Here is a 26,972-nt window from a genome sequence, read left to right on the forward strand (position 1 = left end):
AGTATAAGTGAGGTATAATTTAAACCTTAAATTATTATTGCTCTAATCAATTACACTCAGTTTTTATTTAGTTTAATGGAATTAAGGTAAAAGCAAGAGTGTAGCTATCTAACTTTAGTGAAACAAAACTACCTGAACCCTCTATAAAGAGGTAGGCACATAGTATTTTTAGAAAGACAATAAAAGAATATAGTATTTGAGAATGAAAAAGCAAAGAAGTCAGATGCCCTTAATCTCATAGAAACAGACAAATAGGAAGTGGACTTATTTGACCAAGCGACTTTGGCTGTCAAGCAATTTCCTGTCCTAAACAGCAATCTGGCCCAGACCTCAGAGTTATCAGAATAAAATCTGAGAGCCATTTTACAGGAGCATCAAATAAGATTTGGAATGAAAATTTCATTGCAAAGCAAGAAAAATTTGCAATAATTTTCTATAATGTAAGAAGACTTTTTTAGCACTTTTATTGCAGAAGCAATTCTAAATAACAGAGCTTTTCTTATAATAGCATTTCTATAATAATGGTGTTTTATAACAGAAGTGCTATTATTACAGAAATGGCATTATAATAGTGGCATTATTATTGTTGAATCTCTCCTATAACAGAAGTGCTAAATAAGCCTATCTATATTAAAGAAATTTCAAATTTCTTCCTTCTCAGAGCTAAATGTGATTTGGCCAGTCTCTTTCATATGATCATATTACAAGTAATCTTATATGGGTTAACCCAACATCGAAAGATATGTCCAGTTCACACAGACTCCCAGGAAATCTGATATCAAACTAGGAGTCAAAATATTTGAGTTATATATTCTCAGGTCTAGCATTAGCTACTGAGTGACCTTGAGCAGCAGCATGTTGCTCTCTTCTGAGCCTTTTGTATTCCCTATTCAAACAAAAAACAAAACAAAAACCAAGGAGATTCTTCATAACTCTCAGTGAAATCCTTCCCATTACTAAAAAGCTCATTTGGTCCCAAATCGTAATAGCATCAATTACATATTTTTACTTCTTTGTTTTAAACTCATTGATGTGCTACTTTGTAATTGTGTTATTTATTCTATTGGAGTAAATTTATATTCTCAACTTAGAAGCTGAATAAAAGTAAGAATTCCTTTTGAAAAAAATCTTCCCTTAAATGGTCGGCACAGAGCCATGAATATAATGGGTAATTTTAAAATTTTAATTAAAATGCATCTGATAACAAAGTTCTAAAAATCCAAGCTGAATCAGAAAATAACAGGGTTTCATTCTGCAGCTAGAATACTATTCGAAAACTTGAACGTTTTCAGGTTGAAGTAAAGCAATAAAATATTAGAATAAGTTTGGAAGTGATAAAAAGATATAATGTTCAATAACAGTTAAAGTTCCAAAAATTGCCTCAAAAGAAATCTATGTCCACATCAAGTATATTACTATAAATTTCACTTATCATTCAATAAGGTACATATTGCTTTCCCATATATTTAGGGAGTATTCATCAAAAGAACTTTATATATGGAAAAGAATAAGTAAATTTAAGTTTATAAAATTCTACTTTTTATTAAAGATATCTTGTAATCCTTTGATGATGAGCTTCCAGCAGAGAAAAAACAGGAAAGATTTTAGGTTCCAAAGGTACTGACCTTTTTAATGTTAAAATAAAATTCTATATATTTCTAGGCTGATACAATTAGATTACATCATCTGGTTAGGATATACTCTGAGAAACAGTAAAGTAAGGAAATTCAATATGCTCATATTCTCTGCAGGCATTTTTACATTTTTAGGCTGTGAAACAAAGTAGGACCCTGCAAGGCCTTCCTGGGGATAGACTCCCCCACTGCCAATGTCTGCCATCTTTTGTTTGTAGAAAAGCTTTAGCCTCCTAGGCCTTCCCTGAGTTCCAAAGAGCAAATTTAATCAGAGATGTGAGAAAATGCAGAAATAGAAGAAAGCAGTCAAGCAAGACAAAATAATAATTGTTTAGCCATAAAACAAAGTCAAGGACTTTTAGTTCCTTCTCAAGGGCTATAGATAATATCCTGAGCCATATTCCTGAGTTGTTTTGCAGATACTAAAACCCCCACCAGGAGGAGGAAGTTGACTGCATGCTGACCACCAGCATGTAGACCTCAGATTGGTTGGAACTAGAAGGTTGATGATTGAAATTCCTAAAACCTTACCCTGTTACCTCACCGTCAACCAATCAGAGAATTATGCACAAGCTGATCATGTACCCTGTGACCCTCTCCCTCACCCTGTCTTTAAAAACCCTTCCCTGAAAGCCCTGGGGGAGTTCAGGTCTTCTGAGAATGAGTTGCCTGTTCTCCTTGCTTGGTGCCCTGCAATGAACTCTGTACATTCCTTCGCCACAACTCTGTGTCAGTGGATTGGCTTTTCTGCGCGTCAGGTGAGCAGACCCAAGTTCAGTTTGGTAACAACTGTCATGAATGGTTTCAGTGTGTATTCTGATAAAATGAACTTATCTTATTATTGATTGCAAGCTGAAGAAAGTTTAGTTAGTGTATATATATTCATTCTATATACATAGGTGTATGTGAATAATATATATGTATGTATATGAATATAACACACACACACTCACTCTACTGGCACCAAAGAAATAGAGTTTTTTGGGGGACAATCACCATACCATGTTTATTCATCATAATGAATGACAGCCATCTGGAGCTATCATTTTTTAAAAATTTAAGACATGTAAAAAAAAACGGTAATAGCATTTTTACCCCAAGAAGAAGTTCAAGAAAAAGAACAAAAAGAAGAGAGGCTGGAGGATGAGGAGAAGTTAATGATTATTTTTAATAAATCACTAAGAGGCAGACTCCAAGCAGGAACTCCCTGGGTTCCATTCTGGACAAATGTTCACATACACATAATCCACTTACTAAAGCCTGTTAGCTCAATATCAAAGAAACAATGTAGAAGTTTCAAAGTATTGGGGTTTGGTCTTCAGTGAGATATTTATCTTTCCTCTCTTCCAAGAGGAATTGAAGTCTAAGGTTGATTAAACACCTTCTTGTGTGCCAGATCCCATTCTAGGTGTTTGTTTGACATGTGATATGTTATTTAACCTTTACTGTTCTCAGAGGTTATTATTATTGTCATTATTATTAATATTATTATTTTCAAATGAGGAGACTGGATGCACAGATGAAATCAAGCCACTTATCTACAGTCACACAGAGACTACGTGACAGCCTACATAGGTATACTGGTCAAGGGATGGGAGGACTAGGACAGGATGGATTAATTCAAGCAGATTCATCCTGACTTCAAAGGAGTTTCTCTCACTGCTCAAAAGCACTATGGAGCAGCAATATTCTTGAGAAGAGCTACGTGATTTAAGAAAGAAAAGGCATCTTAAATATCACCAAACAAAATTCTTTTATTCTAAGGATAACACTAACTGTAGGAAAGATATCCTACCCAGGGTCTGAGCCCAGACTTGAATCTTCTGCTTCTGTCTCCCAATTCGGATCTCTGTTCTCTACAGTTCAGCACCTCTCCCTGGGCAGCACATATTATCACTTGAACTAGTTCTCTCTGCTCCTTAGATCACGATAGACAGAAAGTTGGTTTTGCAGTCTTCCTCCAATAAAAAATAATACTAAACTGAGAAAATGCTTTTATAGGAGGCACTAAGTGGAATCATCTTGGAAGAAAATCACTTGACTACTTGTAGCCTCAGGCACTTGTGCCTCAGGTAAACCAAAACAGGCCTTTCTTTGTAATCATACTGCACCATTATCTAGTACAAGAGTTTTAGAGTATCTAGTAGAGGAGACTCAGTTTGTCCTGTGCCATGCCCCCCTTCTCAGATAGTGTTTTTAAATTCATGAAAGGAAATACACACATAGAAAACCAAATATATTAAAATTTTGATGTCAAAACAGTCTTTTAACTGCTTTGAGATATGATTAACATACAAAAAGCTATAGATATTTAATGCATACAACTCAATGTGTTTGGAAATAAGTATACACCCATTAAACCATCATCACTATCAATGCCATAAACTTATCTATTAAAAGATAAAATTTCATTCTTTATTACTTCATTAAATAACAATATCTAGCAACAATTCTAATAACATTAATTTAAAATAGTAATGAAGGTAAATAATTTTTGAGTTATCCATAATAATTATATTATAATATGAAAATATCAAAGATTTCTATTAAGGCTAAAGTCATAAGTACTATAAACACCACTGTGGCTTTTTGCCAAATTTCATAAGTAAAGGAAATGCTAAGTATCATTACAGATTAGTGAAAATAAAGATGCAATTTCTGTTCTCTGAGTTTTACACACATACCCATTGTGAACTCCAGATTTTAAAATCCCCCTGATTCTAGGAAAAGTTGGTGCGATGAGGTGACTGGAAAAGAAAATATTTAAGTTTCTAGAATATTGACTCACACACAAAGAAGTAGAATTCCTATATCCCCCCCAAATCTCAACCGCTCATGGCATAATGTTCTTGTTCCAAAAGTTACGTTTTATAGTCAACATTTAATAAGGGGTCTCATGAGACCAATGTTTGAAACGACTGAAATTTCTCTTAGAGGTAGAATCTTTGCACTCTATAGCTTCTAAATATCCAGAGGAAGGGGGACGAAATGGGAGGGAGGAGTGTGATAAATTGAGAATGAGTTGATTTTTTTTTTAATCAGGCAGCACACGAAGGCAAGAAGGGTTCGAGGGTAATAAAGTCAATTAGTGGATCAAAGGATAAGAAGCCACATTTTGAAATAAAAGAGTGATAATTTTAAGCAGTAAGAGAGAGATTAGAATAGAAAAGTGATAATGCTATGCAGTTTAGATAGGAGATGTTGGAAAACTGAATAGTAAAAGGGGGAAAAAAAAAACACACCTCTACAAAAACAGCTGCCTAAATCAATCATCCCTTTATTTTCGGATCCTCCTTACAGAGATTTTGATTCACTAGTTTATCTTTGTATACTGTTGTTATCATTTGCTTTGTGGCTTTCAATCTTATTCCTCAATTAATTGACTTCTCTAAAATTGCTCTTTCTTCTTTATCATGCATAATAAACAACAATCCTAGTTTTCTTCCTCATCTACTTATTCTATTATTTTCCCCACATAGACTCCAAGTCAAATGTTACTTATAAATAATTTTATCCCCCAATTTCTAGTTGTTCATTAGCACTCAGCCTCTTGTATGCACAGTGCCAGTTCACCATGCAAAAGATAATAATACATGTGGAAATTCCTCAAACTATGTAGAGCTACATATTCCTGACCTCTGGAATCTGTAGGTACCATCCAGCATCCAGCAAAACCTCACAGGAATGAGCCCAGTATAAGAAGGGATGCCCTCTCACCACCAGGACCTGAGAGACAAACTGTGGACTGTGGGCAAATCAACATTCTGGACTTCAGGTTCCTCACTTGCAGAATGGGAATAGAATCTAAATAATTCTTTAGAATAAAGAGGTTATAACTTATTACAATGACTACTTGTATGCATTTCATATTTCTTCTACTTGGGCTTCATCAATCTTCTTAGATCTGTGGGTTTATTATATTTATAACATTTTTGATGATTATTCCTTCAAGTATTTTTGAGCCCTATCATCTATTTTGGAGAGTCCAATTACATGTATATTAGACTACATGGTATCATTGCCCCTTTTGTCTTTAATATTCTGTTCTTTTTTTCAGTCTTTTTCCTGCGTTTCACTTTAGATGGCTTCTATTGCTGTGTTTTCAAGCAACGGATCTTTCTTCTCTAGTGTCTAATCTACTGTTAATTCCTGCCAGAGTGTTTTTCACTTCAGATGTTATATTTTTCATCTAGAAGTTTGGGTCTTTTTTATATCATCCTTTTCTCTACTTGTCATGTTCATGCTTTTCTTTCCCTTTTTAAACATATAGATTTTATTTATAATAACTGTTTTAAAACCCGTGTCTGCTAATTTTACCATCTCTATCATTTCTCGGTCTGTTTCTGTTGGTTAATTTTCTCCCAGTTATAGGTCATCATTTCCTATTTTTTTGCATGCTTGATAATTTTCCACTAGAAGTGAGACATTTTACTTTTTACTTTTCTGGGCTCTGGATTTTATTGTATTCCTTTAAATATAGCTGAGCTTTGTTCTAGGACACAATTAAATTATTTAGAATCAGTTTGATTCTTTGAGTCTTGCTTTTCAGCTTTGTTTAGTATGGGTTCTGGGAAGCCATTAGTTTAGGGCCAATTTGGATCCACTATTAAGGCAATACCATTGTGAGGACTCTACTCAACGCCTCACATGTTAGGGTTCTTTCCATTCAGGCTGTAAGAGATGCAAAACTATCCCCAGACCTATGTGAGGTCTCAAGATTGTTCTGCCTGCTCCTACCTTGTGGTTCCTTCTCTGGTTTCAGGTAGTATTCTTACCTACCTGCATAGATCAGTACCCACCAAAGACTGAGGGGGACCTCTCAGTACATTTCCTCCTCTGTTGTATTTTGCCCAACTATTTCTGGCTCTCTTGGGCTCCCCAACTCTTGCTGAGCTGTCTCCTCAACTCAGCAAGATGAGCAGGTTCTGTTTGGATTGCCCTTACCTGGTCTGCATCCTGGAAATGGCCTCCAATCAATAAGCTGGGAAAATCACAGGGTTCTCTTCAATGTTTCCCTTCTCTCAAGAATCATTAACCTGGGGCTTCCCTGGTGGCACAGTGGTTAAGAATCCACCTGCTAATGCAGGGGACATGGGTTCGAGCCCTGGTCCGGGAAGATCCCACATGCCATGGAGCAAATAAGTCCGTGAGCCACAACTACTGAGCCTGCACTCTAGGGCCTGCAAGCCACAACTACTGAGCCTGCGTGCCACAACTACTGAAGCCTACGCGCCTAGAGCCCGTGCTCCGCAACAAGAGAAGCCACCACAATGAGAAGCCCCCGCACCGCAACGAAGAGTAGCCCCCGCTCTCCACAACTAGAGAAAGCCCAGGTACAGCAATGAAGACCCAATGCAGCCAAAAAAAAAAAAAAAAAAAAATTATCCTGTGCTGCCTGTTGTCCAAAATTTGAAAACCATTGTTTCATATATTTTGTCCAATTTTTAGGTTAAGATGAAAGGGTAAATCTATTCCCTGTAACTGTATTTTTGGAAATTGAAATCCTGACTTCTATGTCCAGCATTCCATTTGAATGCTGAATAAAATAATTCCTTCTCTGAATTTCTAACAAAACCAAACCAAAACAAAACAACCCAACATATATCCTAAATCCCAGTATTTTTTAAAAAATAAGGTAGTAGCAACAGAAATGCAAAGGAATGAAATACAATGCTGGCATTAGGAGACAGAAGTTCTACTCCTGGGCTTTAACTAGAATAAGGTATTTGGGAGAAACTAATCTGGTTTAAATCCACATTTGATATATTTTAAAGTGAGATTTTACTGTATGATTAAGCATACCAACTGGAAAGTAACACTTTAAGGTGTTCATTTTTCTTAAAAGGATGAGATATTTAGAGACAACACTGCTAAATATTTTCTTAGTTCTGGGTGTTTATAAGAGTCAATAAAGTTGGTCCATTCCCTCTGTATAAGTGTAACAAATATCAGGCAAACACAAACACATGAGTTTGTATATTGGTAAAACTCCGTGCAGCAAAATGGAGTTTTGCAAGTAGGCTTTGTACTATAACCTGCTATAGCCACATCACCAAAATTCAGTATAACACAGAGATTACAATTCTGGCGTAGGACTAATGGTTTTAAAGCCCAGTGCTTTCTCTTACAACTGTGTAATAATGGGCAAGTTGCTTCTCTGAGCCTGTTTCACTATATACAAAATGGGGACAGTAGCATTATTTGGCGGAGGATTAAATACGATCTTGTATGGAATCTGAACTTTATACAGTATCAGCCATATATTATTGTCAGCTTTCACTCTCTCATAAAATCTCACCAAAGCCATCTTTTTTTATCTTCTACTCCTGATTTTACAAGATGAGGTCAGAAATTCAAATTATGACAACAGACAACATAAATTTTCTTTCCTTAAGAGGAAATTATATTATTTCTAAAACCTATTGTTTTGAATAGAAAATCAATACTTCATAATGAATCAGCTTCTGCAGTGTTCAGATTATACTTACCTTTTCATATAATATATGTGACAATAACAAAAAGAATTCCCGTAAGAATCTTTCTCAATTTCCATAACAGTTACAGAAACACCACTTAATAGGTACATTTTAGAAAGGAGTAGTATATATATATTTTTTTTTACAAAAACTCTAATTTTTTTTACCAAGGAAAACATCTAGGAGTCACATTGGTGGACCCAGGAGAGGCCCTGGCCTGGAAAGGCCACGCACGGCCGTCCACAGTGGGGAGGGCGGCACCCGAGCCCACGGCCACACTTGGGGAAGAGCCAGAGGAGGCCCAGGCCATGCCTGCAGAGGAGCTGCCCCATGCTGACCCCGAGGAAGGGCCAGGACACAAAGCCCTGCTTGCTGCAAATGGGACACCTTGGGTGCTGGTTCCCCGGGCTGACAGCTGCCCTCTCACCTGTACTCCCCCCAGTCGGAGATGATGACCTTCTGCTTGGATTTCCCGTCCTTGCTGCCCTGGGCCTCAATCGGCCACAAGACGTCCAGGCCTTCCGTGACCTCCCCAAATACCACGTGCTTGCCGTCCAGCCAATCCGTCTTGTCACATGTCAGGAAGAACTGGGAACCATTGGTGTTTGGGCCTGAGTTGGCCATGGAGAGCAGGCCTGGTCCCGTGTGTTTGAGAATAAAGTTTTCATCGTCAAACTTCCTCCCGTACATGGACTTGCCCCGGTGCCCTTGTGGTTGGTGAAATCACAGCCCTGGCACATGAACTGGGGGATGATGTGGTGGAAGCTGCTGCCCTTGAAGCCAAAGCCCTTCTCATGGGTGCACAGGCAGCGGAAATTCTCTGCTGTCATGGGAACGACGCCTGAGCCCAGGAGCATCTGGATGCAGCCTGCTGGCTTGTTCTCAGTCTTGATGTCCATGTACACCTGAGGGTTTGACCAGGCTTTTTTTACAGCGGGCTCTCCATCCTGGGTTTCCACTTTGGGAGGCTCTGTCCCTTCTTCTTCTTTATTCTCCTCAAGAGTCTTCCCAGAAAACTTCTTCAACCAGCCATCCTCGGACCAAACTGGTCTGGAAGAGCCTTCCTTAATCCTCATGGGTTTTGCCAAATTGACACGAATTATCCATATAAACAGCTCAGGTTCATTCATGTTGTCTACAGCTGCTGCAGCATCCTCTGCCAACTCAAATTCAACAAAAGCAAATCCTCGGTGCTTTTCTGTTTCATAATCCAGAGGAATCTGGATATCTGTGCTGTCTCCAAAAGGGATAGAAGCAGCATGAAGAACTTCGTCATCCACCTCCTCTGCAAGTCCGCAACACTCGCTTGGTAGTGGCCATCTTGCTCTCACCAAGGAGTAATATTTTAAAGGAGGTTTTTGACAGTTTTGTCAATATTTATGTCATCTTCTGCCATGATAGTGGGTCTACAAATTTTTTTATAATTATTTTATGATAAAACAGCATGCTTATAATCTAGTGTATGCCTTCATTATTTGTAAAATCTTCCCATTATATGTAGGTTTAAAAACAAAAAACTTCTTGTCACTTATTTTTAACTAAGAGACACATTAAATACCAGCTTTCCTGAACATAGAAAAAATGTAAAAATATGGTCTGGGAACACTGAAGAGGATGATAAAAAAAAATTTAGGGGAAATGAGATTTTATTTAAGCTCTTAAAATTTGATCCAAATATAGATCACTATAAATAGCAATTATTTAATTATGTAAGAATAATTATTACATAGGATCTCAAAGTAAATAATTTTGCTCCTACCATAAAATATTATTTGTCTCTAGATTTCAATACTTAGAATCAAAGTCCACAGGTCAGCAGGTTAAGAAAACACATGCTGTATGTATTTACAGCTATAACTTGCATTACAAGAGAATTAAAAAGAAATGAGGCTGTAAATGAAAGACTTTTATGGATGGATCTCTTCTAAGTGATATATGTGATACAAATGATTAGCATTAACTGATCTTCTTGAAGAATGTACTGGTATAATTCATTATAATGGCTTCGAAGTGCAATTAGTGAACTATAGTGTAAATGACACTGCTGTTCATAGGCCTACCCATAAGAGTAATTATATTTTGAAAACTACTTAGTGAAAAATTGATTGAATGAGTCCTGTGGGCATAGATAATTGAGATAAAAATATGTAAACAAAATGCCTATTAATAGGCTTTATGGCACATTTATATATTTACATGGTTAACTAATGCAAGATTTTATAAAGGGAATTTTTTAACTTTTCTTTTTAAGTAGATTTCTAACATAGAAAAACTGGATTTATATATTTCATTTACTAAAGCTAAACTATTTCTCTAAATATGATGTAACCATGTTTTTAATTGTATGAAAATAGAGAGAATGTCCTATTATAATGACAAAGTAAGCAAGAAATAAAAGATCAAATTTCAAGTCTTCTTAAGAAATAGGATAATCCTATTTATATTTTTATACTCCAAGTAAAAGGAAAATCATAGGTGACACTATATCATAATCAAGAGTCCACAAACTATAAATCAAAATTACTCTATATCTATAGGATATAAAATAATAACTCAAAAATATTTTCATTGTTTATTTAGGTACTACACTATCATATTGGTAAAAATACATATTACGAATTAATTCTTAATCTAAAGGTTTATCGTTCTAATATCAAAAAGACATATAAATATATATGTACCCTATATTCCATATTTACAAAGGTATAATTTTACATATGTATATGTAGATACACACACACACAGGAGTACTAGACTGTGAGATTATAGGTTTGATTTCTAGCTCATAGAGATTAATGGTTTAAGTTTCAGCTTTATATCTAGGTAGTGGAACTATATATGACAACTGAGGACCTGAGATGACTCTTCTGTAAAATGAACATATTGCACTGTATGATATCTAATTCTAAAGTTCCATGAGACAGGACTCTGTGGGTGAAACTTAGAAATTAGCCAGACTTATACTCTTATTCATATTCCATATATCTTATTAGTCAGCCCTGAGCTAATTTGATGAGCTGCAGTTTTCTCAGTTGTTAATGGGAATGTGATCATTTCTACCCCATGGAATTATTGTGAAGATCATGTGAGACAAATGTGAAATTAACAGATATCATTCTTGGCCCACAGAAACTATTCAATTTCAGCTATTGTAGTTGTCTGTAAACTCTAGCTTAGACTAAATTATGCTGAAGTAACAAAAAAAGCCCAAATTTCAATAACTTAAAACAACAAATGTTTATTTTTGCTCACATTATTTATCATTTGTGGGTTGGCTACAGCTCTGCTCAATATCCTCTTCATTGAAAAACCCACATTGAAGGAACAACTGCTAATTGAAACATGTGGTCTCACATAGAGGGAAAAGAGTAATACAGAGCTGCAAAATGGCTCTTAAAGCCTCAGTTAGGAAGGAGGTGATTCACATCATTTTCAACACAATACATTGACCAAAGCAAATCTCATGCTAAGCCTGACATCAATGGGGTAGAAAAGTATAATTCTCTAGCAGGGAGGGGCCAGTAGGAAAGGGCAGTAGATAATTTTGAGAATACACAACCTATCATAATGTCCTTCAGTCCTTTTGAATCCAATTACCCCTGCGGCCATCTGCTCTGTAGAAATATGTGTGATGCATCTCTGTTTCCACTCATATATACTTACATACCAATATGCAGTAAAGGTACATTTTATGTATATTTACATAAAATGTACACCTTTCTTGTAACCTTAACTCTCAAAATCAAATAGGTTCATATGCCTAAGGACCAAAAACAAGCAGAACTTAAAGACTGATTATCATGACATCATGCATGGATGGCTAACATTTATTTGCTTCGCAACTATTTGGAAATGGGAAAGAACCAACAGTTTTTACAGCAAAATCTTGATTAATAAAATCTAGTTGTTACTCTCAATTAAATATGTGTGTATGTATTTATTTGTATGCTACCATTTGTTTATATTTTACTATGCTACCCTGCACAGCTCTGACTTTCAGGAAATATATAAAATGAAGCCAACAACAAGAGATGCTTCTTGCATCTCTGAATGTCACATCTTCGTGCTTTTTGTAAGCCAATCAAAGGCCCTTCATCTTGCCTGCACTACTGTTGAAATCAAAATGCTTAAATTCTGGGACATTGGTACAAGTTATGGTTTAGAGTATTTTACCACCACATTCCTAGTACCTGGGACAGTATGTGGCAGGAGGAAGATACTCAACAGTATTGATGAGTAAATGAATAAGTAACTGAATAGGTATTTTATTGGCTGCTATGATTAACATATTTTTTATCTTAGTTCCTAAAAGAAAGGACCTTTAATTAGTTATATTGCAATCCAAAGAAAAAGCCATTTAAAGACGTCTAAAATGTTTATTTCAGAGATAAAGTGAAAACCAAATATCTTGGCATCTCAAAAGTACAATGTACAAAAGTTTTGCTGCATTATTTGTAAAAGAAAAAGAGTCAGAATTTCTTGTAATAGTTTCTCTGTTGATCTGAAGCACTGTCTGGTATAGAAGGGAAAGTGTAGATGAGTCCTTCAAAAAAAATGTTAAGTTTTTGATGAATATTGTGAATAGGTATTAACCATTTTGTCTTTTTTTTCTTCTATTGATAATCCATGACTTTGATTTTCACACAGTAAAGTTTCCTTAACAGATAATACCCTCTTCGTGGTTTTATTTAAAAACCAATCTTTTAAATAATCACATGGTGTCTCATTATATTAAACATCAATGGATCAGGTCTCTTCATCATAAAGCAAAAAGTCTTCATGATCAAAAAACTGTAAGAATGTATTCAGTGGCTACTGCTTTCACATCTACCCCTTGATTCCCCACATGTACTGGCATTCTACAAAACCTAAGGATACAGGGTAGTCCCCATATACTATTAATAAAAACAGTCATCATTTACTGAGCATCTGTTATTAACTTTGTACTATGCTAAACATTTTTTGTTGGCTAACCCAGGCCATCCTTAGAATAATCCTAAAAAAACAGACTGTATGTTTACCATTTTATAGGCAGTGAAATTGAGGCTCAGAGAGAATATATCTACCAAATAGTGGCAGAGTGAGGATTCAAGCTCATCTTTTTAGGCATAGATACTGAAGCAGGTGTGTTTTCTACAGTTGTATATGTGCCTGGTATACCTTGGAAAATTTCAATCTAATAAATCTTTGGTGCTAAATTAAAAGCCACTTTCCTTTGAAGCAAAGTCTCTGCCTTAAGATTAAATGAGAAAAAAATCTGTATTGCTTATCTATTGCTATATGACAAATTACCACAAACTTACTGGCTTTTAAAAAAACCACATTTATTATCTCACAATTTCTGGGGGTCTAAAGTCTGGGAATGGCTTAACTGAGTCCTCTGTTCAGCCTCACAGGATGTTGGCCAAGCCTGTGTTCTCATCTGAAAACTAGTCTGGGGAAGAATCTCCTTCCCTGATTACATGGTTTGGGGCAGCATTCAGTTCCCTGCAGTTGTAGGACTGAGAGTTTCATTTTCTTGTTGGCGGTCAGTTGGAGGCTGCCATCAGCCCTAAGAAGCCACCTGCAGTACCTTGCCAAGTGAGATTTCTCAACATGAGTGCTTGCTTCCCAACAGCCAGCCAATAATAGCAAGATTTCCTATGCACCCAGGAGGCATTTTACATACTCTACTGCCTTTCTCAGAGTCCACTTGTCTCCACTGACACATTGTAAGGTCCCAGTTAAGAGACCATAGTGGATACCACCACTCAGGCATCTTCAAGTAGTGGCCCCAAAGTGCTTGGGAGAGAATGGTCATGGGCAAAAAAGAAAAGTTTAAAAAAGAAATACTTGTATGGTTTATAGGAGTATCCCAAGCTTCGGTGGTATGGTAAAAAATAGGGTTTTTTTGTTTGGAACATTAAACATTGGTTCCCTTCCATATACAGAGGGCAAGTGTGTATCTAAAAGGCTAATATTTATTTAGAACCTACTGTGAACCAAGCCCTGCTCAGCACTTTCACAAATGTCATCTCATTCAAATATTTATTTCTATAATTCTCAAATGCTGTGAAATAAACATTATTAACCATAAATGAGTTGAAAATATGATCAGAGAGGAACCCCTCGATAGCAATTGGATATAAGTTACAGAAGCAGAAATTGTATTTTATAGTTATTGTGTTCCTAGAAACCTACAAGGTATTCCTATCTAAGAAAGTATTCATGTTTCAATTAATAAATGATTTCTTAGAAGGGACATTTTTACTTTTTTAATGGTTTAAATGAGGTAGAGATAATACATATAAAATAATAATAATGATAACATGCATTTAACATTTACTAAGCATCAGGCACTGTTAGAAATAAATTACCTCATTTACTCTGCACAGTCTACTGAGATATAAACTATTATTATGTCCATTTTATAGATAAACAAACCAAAGGCTGAAGAGGTTAAGTAATTTGTCAAAGTCACACAGGGGCCAAGCCAAGATTTGAATCCAGGAAATCTTAGTCCTTGATTCCAAGGGCCCCTGAGGGCCAATTCACTTTCTTCTTCAAATACCATTTGCTATATATATATATATGTGTGTGTGTGTATAATTTGAAACACAAATAATTTACAGTGAAGACAAGTCCAAGAAGATCTGAATGAATGCTTTAAGATGAAAAATCTACATTTCATGTAACCAGGTCATTCCAATTTTCTCATTTCCCAATATGTGTTTAAATTTTAATTGTGATGTTTCTTTGAAAAGGTGCCCTTCTACATTTTCAAACCCTTCTTTCTTTACATATGGAGTAAGGCAACTCTGCAGCTTCTAATCACCTCCTTAATACGAGTTTTTTGAAATGGTAAATTGCTGTGAGATGAAAAGTAGATCTCATATTTCTTGAGGCTAAATTCAGTACTCAGCCACAAATGTGGTCACAAGGTCTCCTTGCTGAGGTCTTTTATGTTACTTTAATTAAGTTTCAGCTATTATTATTACTGCTGCCTCTAAAGGTGCATAAAGTATCTTAGGAAACCTGGTTTTGAGGGACTGTTCTTCCCTAATCAATCTTGAGATTAATTTCATGTTCAATCTTGCTGTCTGCTAGGTGCTCTGTGCTCTAGCATCCTTCTTAAGTTGATCTGAAACCATGTTTAAAGATCAAACCTTGGCCACACAAGGTTTGATAACATTATACCTGGTATGAAAAAATGTCTCTGGTGCCCTAAACAAAAATTACTCTGGAGGGGTGCAGGCTGCACCCTCAGGCATGCTGTTGTGGTTGCAAGTCAGCTCCATCGCTCTGTTTGTTGTCCCAGAGCGGCCACCGACAGGATGCTGCTCCACTGTGCCTCTGTAGCAGTTGGCGGCCAACAGCTCTCTATGGGGAACTCGAAAGTGGAAAGGCAGCCAATCATGCATGGTATAATTTACATCTGATTGATGAAGGTCTAAGAATCACAGAAACAATTAATTTGTATCAGGACTCCTGTGGGCCAAAAAGTAAGAGATTATGCCACCGGTACCCAATTTTAATTTTTGCCTGATCAATCACCTGCCTTTCCACATCTACTTTGTTTTCAGAATCAACTTTTGCAGCACAGATGTTAAAGGATGCAGCAGAAAGAGTTTCTGGAAAACTAGAACACCAAGGAAAACACTCATTGATAAAACTCACTTGTCACTGCACCACATTATCCCTTTTTCAATTTGATAATGGTAAGTCATTTTCCCCACAACTGCAAGGGAGGATTTAAAAACTTTTTTAAAATAAACCACTTTGTTTTTATTCATGTAAGAAAGATTACAATGGCCAGGAGAAAGGAAAAAGAATAGTGGCTACTTCCTAGGAGGAGAACAACAGCAGGAGCAATTTAAAATAAAAATAACTAAAGATGCCTTAACTTTGTAGTTAAAAATGAAATGAAAATTGCAAAAGCAATTTGTGGCAGGAAGCCTTTAAAATGTTCTAAGGATTGTTCTCATTTTGCATAAGCCATGGCCAATCTTTAAAACAGTTAGTACATTAAGCATATGTATATCTGATTCAACACTCTATTGTAGGCAGAAACTCCTCAATTATGAAATTGTAGAAGGATGGGTCTGACAGAGTCTCATCTAATTACAGGAGCAAATTACAAGTTCATAAACTTCATAAAGCATTCTAATATCTTTCCTTAATAAGAAATCTCACTGCTCAAACCGGGAGTATGTCTAACACAGTCATATTTTTTTCCACTATTCTTGGCATGTAATTGCCCTTTACTTGTAACAATGCACAAAACAATAGAAAATAGCATTCATCGTTTTTTATTGATCAAATGTTTAAATTAGTATTAATCTTGTTCACACACTTCAAAAAGATGATTTAACATGAATGAAATCATTATGTTTGCTTTGCAATTATCCAATATTGCTTCCTAATCTTATAGAAGTGGACAAGGAAATGGAGAGAAGTAAAATGGCTAGTGTCAAAGGATGTAGGGAACTGAAGCAGAAATTAGAATCCACATGGCCTTACAGGTATTTCTTTGCTTTGGTCCCTAAGTCAAACAGAGGGATTAATAACAGTATCCAATATGCAGTATTGGCTTTTCTATAACTCTGGTGGCTTGTACGCTAAACTGTCTTTAACAATATAAACTACTGTGGATGATTAATTCGGTGATATGTTATACTATTACTATTTCTGCCTAAGCAAAAAATTTTCAGTGTGAAATGAGTGCACCATATTATTCCAACTCTATGAAGACAGCACTGATTCCTCGGCACTTGGGAAAACATGCTCCACGCCAGAAAAAAATGCACAAATCTTGATCAGTCATCTATGATACCCACCCATTCCCTCATAAGAGCTTTTACTGAGCACAGATTCACTAACTGACCTTAAGTGTTGCTAAATTTTATCAGTTCCATAGTACTGTTGGTTTTCATTCATCCCGTGTAAACCTTCCTATTGATATGCTTATGACATCTTGACTATTTATGATTTCCTATGCTACACCATTTTCATAGCATGAATGTCATAATTTTTAAATAATAGAAATATTTTAATTGATTTTGTTAACTCAGTTTCTTAGTACAAGAAGCTGAAGTTGGAGAAAATTTTTTATGTTAATTAATATCCATCATCATTTATTTGATAAATTTAAAAAGGTGAATTTCCAGTCTCTCTTTCCTCTGAGAACTAACAAGATGGGTAGGTTTTACACATGACAGTGAGGGAAAGAAAGAAAGGACCATGAACACAAAGAGCCTTTCTTGTTTCTTTGGCTCAGGGAGGCAACTACCAATATCCTATTAGTCTCTGATTCGGCTAGAGCTCAGGAATGAGTGAGGCCTAACACTTATCATTTCTATATCCTCCCTGCCATGTAGTTCTAAGATCCAGGTGCCATAGATGCCCACCCATGAATGTTTTGAGCACCCTGCTCTGATCCCCACCCAGCACACAGGCATAGGCTTTTACCAACCTCCCTGTTTCAAGGGTAGCAACTTAGACACTCACACATGATAGGTGGTTTATCCATTGGGAAGGAACCAAATTTGGTGGGGTGAAGAAGGGGTCCCCAGGTCTGAACAGTATTAGGGTGATGCTTTCTACCAACTCTTTCTCCATCCCAGGCATGGGGCTGCTGACTCTAAGGTTCAGAAGAGAAAATCAGAAATAAAAGCAATAGTACCAGCTGTGCACTGATCTGCATGGACTAAAACAACATGCAATCCCTAAAGGGGGAAAAGGTTGCAAATGATGCGACACACATTTTCCCTGGTATTAAAATCATTAATCCTATTAATAGAGGTTACCTGCGAAGTCCATTTTAACTAACCTGCACTTAAACAACATGAAGGATGATAGAAAAAAACAAGTGTACCTGCACAGTGTCCCAAGTCCAGCTATAAAGTGACAGCAAGTGCCAGGATGACTGGGTTAATATGAGGCCTTTAGAATTCTGTACTTGGAAGTGATACACACAATTACTGTTTCCCATTCTCATATATAAAACAAATACCTCTGTATACAATTCTCAGTAATACTCCAACAAAGATGCTGAATACTAATAAACAATGTTGATATCACATGGCAGCACTTAAACCTGCACATGACACTTCCATGTTTCAAATTTGCTGGATATGTAGCAGGAAGCCTTATTGAGATAATTGGCAGATTATCTTATAGAATTTTTTTTCTTTTACAATCAATTAAATCAGAAAACTAATCTAAATAGCCAACAGTTCCAGACTTGGCACCAACTGCAGCTAAGAAATCCCTGAATTCCTTGATCCTACGACCCTACAAGTTCTAGCTGGAGCTTAGGAAAGTTCCCTATCACAGTGAGGCATTGGTTGCACAGTAATACTAGAGGCCATTGCCTCATAATGTTGATTTTTAGCTGCTAAGATCCATTTATTCATACTTTCATTAATTGAACAAATACTTATTGATATTATATAATATATATTGATGTTGATACTGATAGTAGTAGTTCCTACTATGTGCTGGGTACTATGGTAAGCACAGGGAATAAGTAATAGAAAAATCACTGCTTTCAAGAAATTATTAATCAAATAAATTAGTTATTCTCAATTTTTTTTCTGCCCCAGTAAGCCTAAGAGCTATGACATAGTCCACTCAGTGTAAGCAGCTTCTGGTGGAAGTAACTATCAAGCTAGGGAGATGGGTGTGTGGAGAAGGCAGGATAGGGTATCTGGTATTTTTTAAATTTTAAAACTGATTTCCCTTATTTTGGTGGAGAATCACTATGGTAGAAATAACTAAATAAAGTTCCTTTTCCTCTCCTTGCTAGAGGTAGCATCAGCTAGTAAAAGAAAAAGAGAATAAACAAGTCACTGTGATTTCATTGCTTTGTTGGCCAAAGTAGAAAGCATGAAAAATAACAATATAAACAGATACCACTTATTTAATGTTTCCCACATGACAGCTGTTTTATATACATTTTGTCATTGAAACTTCACAAGAAACCTGCAGAGTAGGTACTGTTATTACTGGGTGACCATATATTCTGCTTTGCCTGGACAGTATCAGTTGTACCTATCTTAATTATTAATAGTTACTCCTTTCTCTCTCAAAAGTGTGTCTGTTGGATAATAAAGTATTCTTTTTTACCCACAAAATAGCAGCTTCATATAGTCCAATTTAATAGATGAGTTTATAATAATGTCATGGCAATCTTGGAAGGGCTTTTCTAAAGCTCTGTTTAAATAACCTTGGTGTCCCAGCACTACATCCTTTAATCAATTCCACTGCTATGCAATGTGCTCGTTGGGAGTCATGGGGACAGGAGGGCATAGGACAAACATCATGTACTAGTGGTAGACAGTTAGAAGGTGTACACCTCCCTACTGATAGATAGGGAAACTGGAAATAATGGTTCTTGGTCAGAAAACCTTATGAGATATACTTCCACAAGATATATAATGGCGACAATTCTATACCCAGCTTAGAACTCATTATAAAGAATTTGATAAAAGGAGGGAATTCCCTAGCAGTCCAGTGGTTAAGACTACGAGCTCTCACTGCCGAGGGCCCGGGTTCAGTCCCTGGTTGGGAACTAAGATCCCACAAGCCCAGTGGTGTGGCCAAAAAAGCAAACAAACAAAAAAACAAAATAACAAAATTTTGATAAAATGAAAGAATTTGAGTAAAGTTTACTGTAATGAGATTTGAAGATGAATCCCCACTCTTTGGACTCCTTTCTTATTAAGGATCAGAGTGTAGCAACACCTTTTGAAAATTATAATGGCCTACTTATTTTCAAATTTGACAAAAGTAACAAAATTGTATCCTCATATTGAATTCAATATGATAATAGTGAAAAGGCAAATGTGAGTGCCAAAACAGAAGGCAACACGGAAGCAGCTATAAATGAATGATTTAGCACTCAGTGAAGGAAACTGAATTCTTCCTGCCACCAAATTTTGCAACATTTATATGCACACTGATTATGAATTTTTTCATACTTTTAAAACATCCATATCATACTGTTTGGACTATATAGCTCAAATGCATTCCAGCCTTGCTCACTTTACCTAGTTTTGCACATGTGCATTGGTAATGACCAACAAAATTCCATTGATGGCAGCAATCTCAGAAACAAGCTTCCCAGATAATCAGTAAACCCCCATTCCCCACTATCAACCCAACAGTGATCTTCTCATCAGATAACAGTTGTTAGAATTCCTTTATCACCAATTCATCATTAGAGCCAACAAGTATTGATCTATAGTCTGGTAAGGGGAAAATTCCATTTACAGGAAGTTTTGCTGCTTAGGAAATTGTCTGAATCATCTAGAATTATCTGAAAAACAAATCTTCAAATGGCTTTTTCATCTCTGAATTTTTGTTAGGCCCCTGGGGTAATGGTTTAAGCCGTGAAGGCATCTCTACTAGAGAAGGAAAAACTCGTATGTGAGTGTAATAAAGAGGACAGTGTTTAATTATTTATCTGTTTTTAAAGAGCACCACTTCATTGGAAACCATTACTTATTTGCCCAAATATTTGTAGAGATTGTGTGATAGAATTAAATGCACATAGACTGCAGATTGGCAAAAGAAAGATTTTCTTGAAGTAAATGTTACAATATATAAGTTTTCTATTACTGATTAAAGATGAATTATTTCTATAAACTATCTGCAAAATTATGAAAGAAGTTAATGGCAGATATATTTTCTCATCATATGCAGTCACTCATCATGGGGACTCATCTAATGCATAGCTTAAGGTCCCAGTACTTAGAATGACGAGGTCCTCATAAGACCACCTTGTCTACCTAAGCTGCCCACTTGTGAATCATCCAAGTGCCCTTCAGAATGATGAGCTTTTGATTAGTCCTTTCAATTAGTGTTTATTTTCTTGAGTAGAATACTCACAACAGTTTCAAAGCTCTGAATCTCCTTTAATCGCTGCCTTTAAATTAAGAGCAATGATTTTTTTAACTGGTCTCCTGCTGCTTTGGCCAGAAGATCAAGTATGAATGCAATTTAAATATGAAAGCTAGCATCCAATAAGCAAAGACTCACTTTTAACTAAAGGTGAAAATTCACTCTAACTCCATTAAGTAAAAGCCATTACTATGTATCCAAACCTGCTGACACATTCTTGATTGATAGTTGTGCTTTCCCATCAGTGGAAAGATGAAAATTACTTTTTTGAGAAGACTGAACAAACATATCCACCCTACACGTTTTTCCCAAGGTACCCTAGAAATCTTATGTTCCTAGTTTTATTTCTAAAATTGGGAGTTGCCTCACAAAATTGGATATTTAAAAAGTCACTATAAAAATCATCTATAAAGGACATTATTGAGGCAACTGGGAAACTTGAATATAGAGTATATATTAGATAATTTTATTGCATCAATATAAAATTCCTTGGACATAATAATAGTACCATAGTCAGGTAGGAGAATGTATGTTCACAAGACAAAGGCTGTAGCATTTAGGGGTGAAAAATCTAATAGCTTGCAAATTGTTCATGTATATATACATATGCATACATATAAGTAAACATAAATAGTAAATATGGCAAAATATTAATAATTAGTCTAGATGAAGGGTGTAAGTGTGTTTGTTGTTTTCTTCTTCCAACTTTTCCACAGGCTTGAATTTATTCAAATTTAAAGCTCTGAAAAAGTCACTTTCCTTACCATAATTATCTTCTCCAACTTACAGAAGCCATTTATCATTTACTGGCAAAAAGACAGAGCTTCTAACTAGGTGGTCAGAACACAAGGCATACTACAGAAGCATGAGAAAGTTAAGTCAAACTAGGTGGGTGGGCAAGAAATCCTGGCAGGTCCAAGGGCTAAGAGGTCAAAAAGGAACCTGAAAAGTTCCATGGAAGCATTTCCTCTGTGGCTCTGAACCAGGGTGACTGAAGTCTCTTGTCAACCTTAGATTTCATCTCTGTAACGGCATGTCTCATCCAGTCTGTGCAGCCCTTGGGCCCTGGCCTTTCTGCTGTGCACTTTATCCTTCTTACAGGAGGAAAATAGCCCATCTTCCCTGGGCACCTCAGAATGCTTCCAAGATGGTGGGATAGTGTTCTTCTGACTAGCTGAATAGAGTGTGCCTGGCCACAGCTAAAATCCACTGCCACAGTTTAAGTCTCTCTAATGCCACTGGCAGAGGTAACTCCAATTCAGCATTTAGGTCTCAGTCTCTTCCAAATTACAGAGAAGTTGTAGAAAGTTGGGCTAGCAACTCAGCACTAAGTCAGTTTACTGTTGGTTTTGCTGTGTTTCAGGCCCCATTCCTAGTAATTCACCTCCTGAATTATTTTGTGACCCAAGGTCCTTACAAGGTCCAATTCTAATGCCTAGGGCTGTGTCTCACCACCCCAACTCCACCCATCCACTTCTTCCTCACCCCATGCCTGAGTATCTATTACTATCTCTGACTAGTAAACTCCTCTAGGACTAGGTCCTAATGTTATCTCTTTACTTTTCCAGGAGCTGGACACTTACTCTTGAACTCCCATTGCCATAGTTAAATTCTCACTTTCTTTTTCCAGGCTAGCTACCAACTACTGTTGCTTCCCCAACTGTCATCTGACTGCTCCTAATGCTAATAATTCTCAATCATAGGAACAGGTAGCCTCCTATAGCCCCTGCCTGCTGCAACTTGCTGACTGCAAGATATTCTTATGTCCCACTGCCTCTCATTGCCTATTTCTGGGACCATCCCACATAGCTTGTCCTATTCCAGTGATTCTATTTTCTTCTTATATCACCTAATCTAGCCTATCCAATTGCCAACTGAACCAAATTCCAAGATAGCTAAAAGTACAAATATAATTCATTCATTCATTTATATATGAATATATTTAGTAGGTACTATGTGCCTAATTCTGTACAAGACATAGGCACTGAGAAGAGTTTTTAGTTTTCTGGCATTCCAAGGATGATGTGTGGATACTTTGTGAATCTTGCCTTCTTGAGTCAGAAGAAAAGATTGTCAGGACCATAATATAAACTCAGCCCCAATCCAAGGAATTCTTATATGACAGATCATTTTGTGCAGACATCCCAGGAGACAACGTGGGTCCCTTGATATGGTATTAAAAGTGTCATATTCATAGGCAGATGTATGACAATAATAGTCATGAGCTATTGACAAGGTATATCAAGTAACGTAAGGTTCAAAATAAAGATTAACATTAGCTGGTTACCTGAGATTACATGCTATTTCATTATTCAGGCCCTGGTTTATTTGTGGCTATCAAGAGGTATACATCTTCTCAAGACCACAAAAATTTCAGAATTTTATGTGAGTAGTGGTCTAAAAAAAGTATATTATGTCAAAGTTGAAAGCCTAGGGCTCTGTGACCCCCATTAGCCAAACATGGGATTATGAATAGATTAATCTTTTGTCAGTCTTATGTTATCTTCTCCATATTAGGGCATATTATAGAACTAGTTCTTCCAATGTATTATTTGTCAAGAAAAAAATGTTCTAAGAGATGAAGGATTTTTTTTTTAATCTCTAACTTTGTCCCCAAGTCCTCTGAGGAACAGAATTTCTAGACTGAATAAATAATATATGAGTCTCGCAAATATGAAATATCAATGGTAAATGTAAGACTGAATTATAGGAACACTGTGATGGTTAATTTTGTATGTCAAGTTGGCTGTTTTGTCAAACATTATTCTTGATGTTTCTGTGAGAGTGTTTTTGTATGAGATTTACAATTAAATCCATGGACTTTAAGTAAAGCCAATTGCCTTCCATGGTGAGCGGGCCTCATCCGATCACTTAAGGCCTAAATAGAGCAAAAAGCTCATCTCTCCAGATCAAGAGAGAATTCTTCAGCAAACTGCTTTCAGACTTCACCTGGAACTTTAGCTCCTCCTGGTTGTACAGCAGATTGCCTATGGACTCAAACAGCAACTCTTTCCTAAGTGTCCAGTCTGCCGGCCGCCCTCATCAGAGTTTGGACTCATCAAACCTCCTTAATTACATGAGCCAATTCTTTAAAATAAATCTCTTTATATATATTTTCATATATTATATATAAAATACATAGTTGTGTGAAAGAAATAGATATATGTATGTATATATGTATATTTTTTTCATTCTATAGATCCTGTTTCTCTAGAGAACCCTGACAAACACAGACACCAAGGAAAAAATTTATCACTCAAGACTAAACACATGATCTGCTACCTCCCTTTAAAGAGACATAACCTTCCCCCACCTCTACGTGTGAGGAATCTCAAAGTTTTGTTGTGACCTCTCAGAATTAATGGTTATAATTCTATAGTCTCATAAGATACCTGGGACATGTTGACTGAGCTACTGCATTTATAGGGAATTAAGGGCAAGAGGAAGCAGGCCTCTATCACTGGAGACCTCTTACATTCCCCCTACAGCCAGCAACACGTAGTTTCATAAACACAAAATTCATACACACACACACACATACACACACACACACATCACACACATTCCCTGTGTGCTTTTATAATTCTCTCACTGGAATCCTCCTGGTTTTATAAAAACCTGAGTCTACCAAGGGCTCAACCTACCCTTCTGATTGATGTAGCCTGGCTGGAAGGTGTAAGTTTACTGCAGTTCCTTGGTAGGAGGGCTCATAAAAGCTCAGGTTCTGAAAGTTATTCTGAAAGGAAATCTCTATACATAATGCCAGGCAATCTTGCAAGATAAATAGACTTCTCTCAGGCTTGGGACATAAGGAGCTATTTCTTCTTTAAAGTCAGTCCATCTAGTAACCTCAGATTAGAGACCTAATATCTTATTAAATAGCTGCCATCTTTCAGTGCATAGGCATTAGGGAATGAGTAGATCTAAGAATGACTACCTAGTGCCAGATAATCACAGTAGAACTTTCATTCAGTCCTTCATTTATTCAATTAATAGAAGTCACTCAATTATTTAAACATTCGTTGAGCATCTACACTACGTTGAACAATGTGCTAACATCCAAGGATACAATATGAGCAAAGAGAACCTCCCCGAAAACAGTATTCCCTGTTCTAATGAAGCTTACACACTGGTGGAAAGGACTGACATTAATCAAAGAATCACAGAAATAAATGTACAATTGAAAGTGTTTTGTGATAAAACAGAGGAGACATATGGCGTGAGAGAGTATTGAGGTAGGCAGGATTCTAAAATGGTTCCCAAGACTCTCGTCCCCTTGAGCATATGCTCTATATAATCCCCTCCCTTTGAGCAGATTATGGGCAGAATGTGTAAATATAAAGGGATACCACTCCTATGTTAAGGTTACTAATCAACTTTGAGTTCACCAAAAAGATTATCTAGGCGTTTCTGAGTGTGCCTGACCTAATCAGAGCAGTCTTTAAATGAAGATGAAGCATCAGAAAGATGTATTCCTGTTGGCCTGGAAGAAAGAAAGCCATGTTACAAACTCCCTATGAGAGTCATGTGCCAGAGAACTGCAGACAGCTTCTGGGATCTTAGAGCAGTCCCTGGCCAACAGCTAACAAAAAAGGAACCTTAGTCATACAACCTCAAGGGAATGAATTCTACCAACAACCAGTGAGCCTAGAAGAGGATCCTGGGTCTCAAATAAGAACAGCAGCCCAGCCAATCTCTTGATTGCAGTCTTGTCGCACAGGAGCAAAAGATCCAACTAATCATGTGCACACTCCTAACATAAGAAAACTGTGAGAAAATAAACTTGTGTTATTTTAAATAACTAAATTTGTGGTGATTTGTTTTGTAGCAATAGAACACTAATACAAGTATAGCACATGGAGTTGACCAAGTCAGAGAAGGAGTTCCTGGGGAACGGATGTTTGAACTAAGATCTTAGAAATAAGTAGAATTTAACCAGAAGAAGACAGCTGGAGATGGGAGGCATCAGATTAGAGGATTTAGAATCTTTAAAAGGCTTGGGGCTAAAGGGAGCATGGCAAACATATAGAGATATAAAGACATTTAGGGTAATAAATAAGGGGGAAATATGATAGAAATGGGGCTGGAGAGGAGAATGGTGTAGATGAAACAGGACTTTGCAGACCATGTTAAGGAGTACAGATTTTATTTCCAGTGATCAGAGTGTTGTTTGTATATCCCCTGATGTTCTCAGGGGGTATCTCCTTTACTGCAGATTTCTGTCCCAGCGGTCTCCAGTAGCAGCTCTATAGCTTTCAAGGAGCTCTGACATGAACTCTGTTATTGAAGGACATAGAGATCGTCCTAATCTTTCCAGGATCTTTCACTGGACATGCAGGATGGTCTATCTTCTAGACTTACTTGGAGAGCATATACTCCATGAGCACTTCCATGTGTCAAGTTTTTAAATGAGTCAAGAATTAGAAAGTGAGAGGGGGGTGATAGGGGTGGGGAACAGAGAAGGAGAATGAGGAAATTCTCCATATGCCTGGGAATGGAATATATTACTTTGCCTCTGAACTCCTAATCTCTGGTTTTCTCAACTTCCCTGTTGAACGAATAGGGCCTATTTAAGCAAAACTCAGCATACTATAGAACTTTCCAAGATTAGACATGTTTCTATAACTTACACCCATACCTTACCTTTTGAATTAAGAGTCAGCAAGGGAAGTTCTCAGATATCTCTTTAGCCACTCTTTCACCATACATGAAGATTATTTTCCCCATTCTTTCCCACGCAATATAAAATCCATCTTCTTTATCCTCACATTTTTCCATTCTAAAATTTAAATACAAAAATTAAGTAAATCTTTACATTCAAATCCCTTTAAGAAATCCACCCTTTAACATTGTTTGACTTAATAATTAAGTCAAACAAACTGCTAAAGTTACTATAAAGAAAGTATTTCTCAGGTTTCCACTGTCTACAAGGGAAAGTTTCATAAACAGTTTTAAAAGGTGACTGATAAAGTATAATACA

The 26,972-nt window shown here is 36.6% G+C and overlaps 1 pseudogene across 1 annotated transcript in view; it reads right to left on the minus strand.

The window, feature by feature from the left end:
- Positions 1-1,622: 1,622 nt before the first annotated feature.
- LOC309634809 (peptidyl-prolyl cis-trans isomerase E pseudogene) overlaps positions 1,623-26,972 on the minus strand; it is a 258,076-nt pseudogene continuing 232,726 nt past the window's right edge. Inside the window, exon 4 of the transcript XR_014249610.1 lies at positions 1,623-26,771. The product of XR_014249610.1 is annotated as a peptidyl-prolyl cis-trans isomerase E pseudogene (transcript). The remainder of the gene's footprint in view (positions 26,772-26,972) is intronic.

This window comes from Balaenoptera borealis (assembly GCF_965194805.1).
Source record: "Balaenoptera borealis genome assembly, chromosome: 9".
Taxonomy (NCBI): domain Eukaryota; kingdom Metazoa; phylum Chordata; class Mammalia; order Artiodactyla; family Balaenopteridae; genus Balaenoptera; species Balaenoptera borealis.